Genomic DNA, 9,324 nt, shown 5'->3' with positions numbered 1-9,324 from the left:
TGCAAGAAGAACTCAAAGTCCCAGAGCCAATAACTCTAAGCGACCGAGAAATTGCCAGCCTCTCAGAAGCACAATTCAAGACACTTTTTATCAGGATGCTCACAGAACTGGTAGATTATAGTCACAAATTAGAGGAACATAGTCACAAATTAGAGGAACATATGAAGGCTAAACTAATTGAAATGAAGGGAGATGAACAGGAAACCAATAGTGATGGAAAGGAAACTGGGACTCAAATCATGGAATGGACCAGAAGGAAGAACAAAACATCCCACCAGAAAGGAATGAAGAAATGAGAATTCAAAAAAATGAGAAGAGGCTTAGGAACCTCCAGCACATCTTTAAACGTTCCAACATCTGATTTTAGGTGTACCAGAAAGGGAACAAGAAGAGCAACAAGTGGAAAACTTATTTGAACAAATAATAAAGGAGAACTTCCCCAGTCTGGCAAAGGAAATAGACTTCCAGGAAATCCAGGAAGCTCAGAGAGTGCCAAAGAAGTTGGACCCAAGAAGGAACAAACCAAGGCACATCATCATTACGATAGCCAAGACTAAAATGAAGGAGAGAATCCTAGAAGCAGCAAGGGATAAGGGGACAGTCACCTACAAAGGAGTACCCATCAGACTGTCAGTGGATTTCTCAAAAGAGACCTTACAGGCAAGAAGGGGCTGGAAAGAAGTATTCCAAGTCATGAAATCCAAAGACCTACAGCCAAGATTGCTTTATCCAGCAAAACTTTCATTTAGAATGGAAGGGCAGATAAAGTGCTTCTCGGATAAGGTCAAGTTCAAGGAGTTCATCATCAAGCCCTTATTATATGAAATGCTAAAGGGACTTATATAAGAAGAAGAAGATGAAAAATATGAACAGTGAAAGGACAGCAAACACATAGTTATTATGAACCACACCTAAAACAAAAGCAAACCAAGAAGACAGCTAGATCAGGAGTGGAACCATAGAAATGAAGAACACATGGAGGGTTAGAAACAGGGGGGTGGGAGGGGGAGAAGGGGGGAGAAGGCACAGAAAATAGCACAGACAGTAGGTAGAAAATAGATAGGGGGGAGGGTGAGAATAGTGGAGGAAATATAGAATCTAAAGAACTTGAGACACGTGGTTATAAACTAAGGGGGGGAGAATGGTGGGGGAGGGAGTGTGCGGGTGGAGGGGAATGAAGGGGGGGATAGAACAACTGCAATGGTATAATCAATAAAATATATTTTAAAAAATAAATAAATAAATAAATAAATAAAAAGCTAGGGACAAGTAAACAAGAAAGGGCTTTGCATAGAAGAAGCAACGGGGCGGGGGCGGTGGGGGAGAAGCAACGGGAAAGCCTAGGGTGGGCTGCCTTAGCTCACTGGGGAATCAGAGATAAGGGAGCTGTAGAGATGGGTTCAGGGGATCAGCTTGGGATGAGCTGCCAACTGCCCATTGCCTTAGAGTTTAGGAGAAGGGTGCCTGTGAAGAAAGAAGTGGAAGAAAAAGAAAAAGGGCAGGTTGCTCCCCAGAAGGAGAGTGTGTGCCTTGGGTCCTTTGTCTTGAGGCTTTTCTCTCTCTCTCTTGCAGGCAGGACTCTTAGGGGAGGTCTCAAGGCAGGGCTTCAGTAGAATATTCATCAGTTCTACAGGTTCTTGGTCTCCACTAAATGGTCAATGATGGGGCTGAGGTTCTTTAATCATCGCAGCTGGTCCTGACAGGCTCACTTGATTTTGCTGCTTTTCTGGGCCTAGAGCTGAAATATAACTGAGGCCCAGGTACTTTCTCCAAGAAGGTAAGGCCAGGGCAGGAAAGGTTACCCTGGGAGTGGGGTCCATATTTTCCCAGTTTTTCCCCCTGCCAGGCACTCAGGACCTTTCTTCCCATCCTGGTAACCATCTGCATCTGGCTATAGCTGCCAAACCACTTTGTTCAGCTATCTGTCTCAGTTTGCCTATTCTACTTGCTTGCCAAGGAATTTGCCTAGCTTCCTATTTTTCTGTCTCAATGTCATCCTAGATTTACATCATCCTGGTTTTATGATTGAAGGTCAGCAAATCTCCTAGAGCTGGGATACCTGAAGAACAGAGTCTGTATCTGTTAGAAGTTCTTTCCTAGGATTCTTTTTTTTATTTTTATTTTTATTTATCTTTCGAGGGGAAGGGAAGGAGAGAGGGAGAGAAACATCAATGTATGGTTGCCTTTCGTGCATCCCCTGCTGGGAGTTGGCCTGCAGGAAACTGGCCTGCAACCCAGGCATGTGCCCTGACTGGGAATCGAACCGCGATTGTCTGGCTCACAGGTCCGCGCTCAATCCACTGAGCTACACCAGCCAGGGCTTTCTTTCCTAGGATTCTTATACAAACATGCTATTTATCTACAAGCTTCATACTAGTCAGCACTTACAGAGACAATGTCAAAAGAATGGTAAGGTGGGTTACAATTCCCCACTGTAACAATTTCCCACTGTCACACTCATAGGACACCTACTACATAAGACCACTCTGCCAGGATCAGGGGATAAAGCATATCTACCCAATACATAGAAACAAACACTGTGGCCCTGGCTGGCGTAGCTCAGTGGATTGAGCACGAGCCTGTGAACCAGAGGATCTCGGTTCAATTCCCAGTCAGGGCACGTGCCTGGGTTGCAGGCTGGTTCCCTGCAGGCCAACTCCCAGCAGGGGACGCACGAAAGGCAACCATAGATTGATGTTTCTCTCCATAGATTGATGTTTCTCTCCCTCTCTCCTTCCCCTCTAAAGATAAATAAATAAATAATCTAAAAAATTAAAAAAAAAAAGAAAGAAACACTGGGAGGCTGCCAAAATGAGGAGACAAAGAAATATGTCCCAAATAAAAGAAAAGAACAAGACACCAGAACTAAACAAAATGGAGGCAAGCAATCTATCAGATGCAGAGTTCAAAATACTGGTTATAAGGATGCTCAGTAAACTTAGGGAAGAACAGATGATCTCAGTGAGAACTTCAATAAAGAGATAGGATACATAAAAAGGAAATTGAAAACGAAATAAAACAGACAGAAAAGAAGAATACAATTACTGAAATGAAGAATGTATTAGATGGAATCAATAGCAGTTTAAACTGATAAGGACGGATACTAGACTTGATCTTAGCCAGAAGGCTGAGAAGCAATCAATAGCAGTTTAGATGAAGAGGAGGATTAAATCAGAGATTTGAAAAATAAGGAATCAGAAAATACCCAATTGAAACAGCAAAAAATGTTTAAATCTAAAAAATAAAAATAGTTTCAGAGACCTCTGTTGCATCCACCACCCGTGAGAACAAATGTCAGAGACTTTCAGGGTTTCAAAGTTGTTACTTTATTGGCCAAGTTTAACCTATGCAGGGGTGAACTCTCAAAGTGTCCAGAGACACAGTGCCCACAGGGGCTGCAAACGAGAGTTGCGCCCAGCGCTTACAGCTAAGTCCTTATATAGAGGCAAGCAAGCAAGCGTTGCACAGAAGCAGATGTGGCAGTTAGCTATTGGCTTACAGAGCCTGCACGTGGGAACAGGGTGGGGTCTGACTCAACTGAAAGGAAAATTTTGAAACTAAACAGATGGCAATCAACTTACAGGATGTTTGCTAGGGACACAGGCTCCTTGGGGCTGAGACTATTTTTCTTGTTCCCAACAACCTCTGGAACAACACTGAGTGCAACAATATTCACATCGTAAGCATACCAGCAGGAGAAGAGAGAAAACAAGGGATTGAAAACCTATTTGAAGAAATAATAACTGAAGACTTCCCTAACCTAGCAAAGAAACAGATCTATGGGCTCAAGAAATGCAGAGAGTCCCAAACAAGATGAGCCTGTAATTAAAGATGTAAGGAGTGGACATTCTGGGGGGTATCTTCTCCCTGGGATGTAGATGACAAGAGCTCTTTTGAAGAGCAATATGATAGAATTAAATTTTTAAATGAGAGTACCCTATGATTCAAAAATAAAGTTGATTCCCCAGATATTGAAGCTCAAAAGCCTAAAGGTAGCTCTAGATAAGGATGGCACTGCATTTTTTTCCACTTAAAATCATTTTTCTTTTTCAATTACAGTTTATGTACATTATCATATTAGTTCCAGGTATACAGTCCAGTGATTAGACATTACATAACTTATTAACTGATCATTCCAATAAATCTCATACCCATTGACACCATAGATAGTTACTAGAATATTATTGACTATATTCCCTATGCTGTACTTTACATCCTCATGACTTATATAAAAATTATTTTGCATTTTTTATTTAATTCTTGTTCAAGTACAGTTTTCTGTCTTATAGTCCCAGCCCTGCCCCCCCTCCCCAGCGCTCCCCAACTCCCTCCCATTTCCACCTCCCCACCTTAGTTATTGCTCATGTGTCCTTCATACTTGTTCATGTGAGTCCTTCCCCTTTTCCCCTATGATTCTCTCCCCTCTCCCCTCTCCCTGTCAGCCTGTTCCCTATTTCAGTGTCTTTGGTCATATTTTGCTTGCTTGTTTGTTTTGTTATTTAGATTCCTGTTAACGGTGATATCATATGGTATTTGTCTTTCACCGCCTGGCTTATTTTGCTCAGCATAATGCTTTTCAGTTCCATCCATGATGTTGCAAAGGGTAGGAGCTCCTTCTTCCTTTTTGCAGCATAGAATTCCATTGTGTAAATGTACCATAGCTTTTTGATCCAGTCATTTACCAATGGGCATCTAGGTTGCTTCCAACTCTTGGCTATTATAAATTGTGCTGCTATGAACATCGGGGTGCATAGGTTCTTTTGGATTGGTGCTTCAGGGTTCTTAGGATATACTCCTAACAGTGGAATTGCTGGGTCAAAAGGCACGTCCATTTTTAGTTTTCTTAGAAAATTCCATACTGTTTTTCCATAATGGTTGTACCAGTCTGCAATCCCACCAACAGTGAACTAGAGTCCCCTTTTCCCCACAACCTCTCCAGCACTTGTTGTTTGTTTCTTTGTTTATGATAGCCATTCTGACTAGTGTAAAGTGCTATCTTCTTCTGGTTTGAATTTGCATCTCTCTGATAGCTAGCGATATTGAGCATCTTTTCATGTGTCTCTGGATCCTCTGTATGTCCTCCTTGGAGAATTGTCTGTTCAAGTCCTTTGCACATTAGTTTGTATTTTTTAATCTCTTCATCTTTTTCACCAATCCCCCAAATCCTCTTCCATCTAACAATTGTCAAAATGTTCTCTGTATCTATGAGTCTGTTTCTGTTATGCTTGTTCACTTTGTTTTTTACATTCAATTGTTGATAGATATGTATTTACTACCATTCCATTGTTCATATTTCTGATATTTCTGCCTCTTCTTTTTTTCTCTTCCTCCTCCTTTTTCTCTTTATTAATGGAAACCCTTTAATATTTCTTATAATACTAGTTTGGGAGTGATGAAGTGCTTTAGATTTTTTTTTTGGTCTGGTAAGCTCTTTATCTGTCCTTGAATTCTAAATGGTAGTTTTCCTGGGTAGAATAGTCTTGGTTGTAGGTACTTGCTTTTCATGACTTTGAATATTTCTTGCCAATCTCTTCTTGCCTGTAAAGTTTCTTTTGAGAAATCAGCTGACAGTCTTGTGGAAGCTACCTTGTAGTTAACTGCTTTTCTCTTGCTGTCTTTTAAGACTCCCTTTTTGTCTAAATGCAAACCTTTTGCATTTTAATTATAATGTGTCTTGGTGTGGGCCTCTTTGAATCTTGTTTGGGACTCTCTGCACTTCCTGAATTTGTATGCCTACTTCTTTCACCAAGTTAAGGAAGATTTCTGTCATTATTTTTTCAAATAGGTTTTCTATTTCTTGTTCTCGCTCTTTTCCTTTATCACCCCCATGTTACATATGTTAGTGTGCATAAACCTGTACCAAAGGCTCCTTACACTGTCCTCATTAAGAAATTTTTTTTGCTATTCCAAAAGGCTCTTCTTTGCTTCCTTAACATGGATTTGTTGTTCCAATTATTTATGCAATCATTGGTTGATTCTTGTGTGCTCCCTGATCAGGGATCAAACCTGCAACCTTGGCATATTGGGACAATGCTCTAACCAACTTAGCTACCAGGCCAGGGCCCTACTCTATTGCTGATTTCCTATAAATTATTCTTTATTTCAGTTAGTTTCTCCTTCATTTCTGACTGGTTCTCTTTCATGCTGTCTGACTTCTCACTAAGTTCATTGAACATCCTTATAACTAGTGTTTTGACCTCTGAATCTAATAGATTCTGTTTAGTTCTTTTTTTAGAGTTGTGCTCTGTTCTTTCATTTAGAACATGTTTCTTTGTCTCCTTATTTTGGCAACCTCCCTGCATTTGTTTCTATGTATTACATAGAGCTGTTACATCTCCCAGGCTTGGCAGAGTGACATAAGGAAGTAGGTGTTCTATAGGATCCAGTGGTACAACCTCCCCAGTTGCCCAACCTGGTCATTTAAGGTGCGCCCTCATGTAGGATATGTGTACTCTCCTCTTGTAGTTGAAACTTGATTGCTGTTGACACATCAATGGCAGAGATTTACCTCCTGGCTGATCAATTGCAAGGACTGGCTGCAACCACTCCATTGACAATTGACCTCTGACCATGGTGAAAGAGCACCTGTACAGGGGCCAACCCTAAGAACAGGACTTACTTTAGCAGTGTTTGGGTGCCATGAGTCTACCACTTGAGTGTCTTGTTTGTAGATTTGGTGGGTGGTGATGCCTTGTTGCAGTCTAAAGCTGTCCACTAGGTGCACCGGCTCCAATGCCTCCTGAGAGGTACCAGCCAAGGTCAGCTACCACCTGTGTTCTGCCCAGGGGCACCAGATATGAGTTACAGAGTGATCTGCAGATGGCTACTACTTGTTCTGGGCTTGGAAATGCCCAGAAGAGGCAAAGCTGTGAAGCAAGGCTGCTGACCACTAGCACCACTTATCAAGAGAGGTATGGGGCACACTAAGGCCAGATGCTGCTTGTTTGAGATATTTTAGAAAATTTTTGAAGCATAAGCCAAGACAGGCCATTTACATGGAAAAGCCACTGGAAACAGCTTTGGTGGACCTAAAAGTTGGGTGAGGCAGGGCCTCAAGAATCTCTGGGGTGAGGCAAACAGTGTGAGCCAGGTTGATGGCATCTCAGCTATGACTCCCACCTGTTGGCAATAGGGAATGAAGGATCATCAAAGGAACAATGGTCTCAGCCAGCACTGCTGTCTAAAAGAAAGCTGCTCCTCAGCCCTTGCCTTGATGCTGGATAATTCAGTCCCTCCACATATGTCTCTGGTGCTTTTAAAACTGCTGCCCTAGCACTGGAGCTTAGAGGGAGTAAGTGTAAGTTCATGTGCAGGCCCTCCTCCTTCAGCCTCAACCCCCTCTGGTTTTTACAGCCAGAAGTTGTGGGGACTTCTTTTTCTGGCACTGAAACCCTGGCATGGGGATGTCTGATGTTGGACTGGGACAGCTTGCTTCTCAGGGAGGACCTCTGTAGCCAAAATATTCCTCCCCAAAACCAGAAGGGACACCTGGGGAACCTAGTGATCACAGCTCCAAGCCAGAGCATGCAACCCAGAGTTCCAGCACTGCAGAAATAAAGTCTCATAACCCCTGGATGTAAAAAACAGTGGATGTTGGGTGGTGGAAGAAACTGCCTGTGTAGCAAGAGAGTCCATTAAAGGGCCCCCGTAGTCCTAGAATGTACACAAACCCACCCACTCTGGGAAACTCCACCAGGGCAACAGCTAGAACAGTACCAGTTGCCTACGAGAAGTGAGTGAAATGACTGGAAATGGGGCAAGTGCTGAGCAAGCAGCATTGTTCCCTGTGAAGCAGTGAAGTGGGCTGTCCTACCCTGGTGAACACCTAAGGCTCCACCCCTTACAACATAACAGGTGTGCCAAGGCAGGGATTCTAAGCAGCTATACCTAATAAATAGAAATAAACACAGGGAGGCTGTCGAATTGAGGAGACAAAGAAATATGGCCCAAATGAAAGAACAGATTAAAACTCTAGAAAAAATACTAAACAAAACGTAGATAGCCAACCTATCAGATGCAGAGTTCAAAACACTGGTGAAAATGGTGCTCAGAGTACTCATTGAGTATGACATAGGGAAAAAATGAAGGTTACACTAAATGAAATAAAAATCTACAAGGAACCAACAGTGAAGGGAAGGAAGTCAGGGTTCAAATCAATGACTTGAAACATAAGGAAGAAATAAACAGTCAACCAGTACAGAATGAAAAAACAAGAATTCAAAAAAACAAGGAGAGAATAAGAAGATTCTGGGATATCTCCAAATATGCCAACATCCAAATCATAAGGATGCCAGAAGCAGAAGAGGAAGAGCAAGAAATGAAAACTTATTTGAAAAAATAATGAAAGAAAACTTCCCTAATTTGGTGAAGGAAATAAACATACAACATAGAGAATCCCAAAGAAGTTGAACCCAAAGAGGACACACCATAACACATCATAATTAAAACGCCAAAGGTTAAAAATAAAGAAAGGATCTTAAAAACAGCAAGAGAAAATCAGAAAGTTACCTACAAAGGGGTTCCCATAGTACTACCAGCTGACTTCTCAAAAGAAACTGCAGGCAAGAAGAGATTGGCAAGAAGCATTCAGTTATGAAAAGCAAGTACCTACAACCAAGATTACTCTATCTAGCAAAGCTATCATTTAGAATGAAAGGGCAGATAAAGTGCTTCCTAGACAAGGTAAAGCTAAAGGAGTTCATCATCACTAAGCCCTTATTATATGAAATGTTAAAAGAATTTATTTAAGGAAAGATCAAAACTATGAACTGTGAAGTGACAACAATCTCAACTATGAACAACTAAATTAAAAAAACAAAAACGAACAACTAGAACAGGAACAGAATTATAGATGTGGAGATAATATGGAGGGTTATCAGCAGGGAGGGGGAACAGGAAGATAGCGTGAAAAGGTACAGGGCATTAAGAGGCCTACTTGATAGATACAAAATAGGTGGGGGGGGAGGGGAGTTAAGAATAATATAGGAAATGGAGAAGCCAAAGAATTTATATGCACAACTCATGGACATGAACTAAGGGGAGGGGGGTTGCTGGAGGGAAGGGGAATACTTGGTGGAGGGAATCAAAGGGGAAAGAAAATTGGGACAACTCTAATAGCATGATCAATAAAATATACTTAAAAATAAAATAAAATAAAATGAATCTCCCTTGTTATATCCATTTGTGTAAACATAGAAAAAAGATCAGAAGACCATGCAGCACATACCGTCAACAGCAATAATGTCAGTGGTAAGGAATCTATGTTTGGAGAGAGAGAAAGTGGAACTTTCAGTTTTTATTTTGTACATTTTTAGTAGAGGTGAA

The 9,324-nt window shown here is 41.5% G+C and overlaps 1 pseudogene; it reads right to left on the bottom strand.

Moving 5' to 3' along the window:
• Positions 1-3,030: 3,030 nt before the first annotated feature.
• On the bottom strand, positions 3,031-3,139 carry LOC118996435 (uncharacterized; annotated as a pseudogene).
• Positions 3,140-9,324: the final 6,185 nt, after the last annotated feature.

Source organism: Sturnira hondurensis, unplaced genomic scaffold (assembly GCF_014824575.4).
Source record: "Sturnira hondurensis isolate 20B ecotype Veracruz unplaced genomic scaffold, ASM1482457v3 Scaffold0011299, whole genome shotgun sequence".
Classification (NCBI taxonomy): domain Eukaryota; kingdom Metazoa; phylum Chordata; class Mammalia; order Chiroptera; family Phyllostomidae; genus Sturnira; species Sturnira hondurensis.
This window is presented reverse-complemented; position numbering and strand designations above follow the sequence as displayed.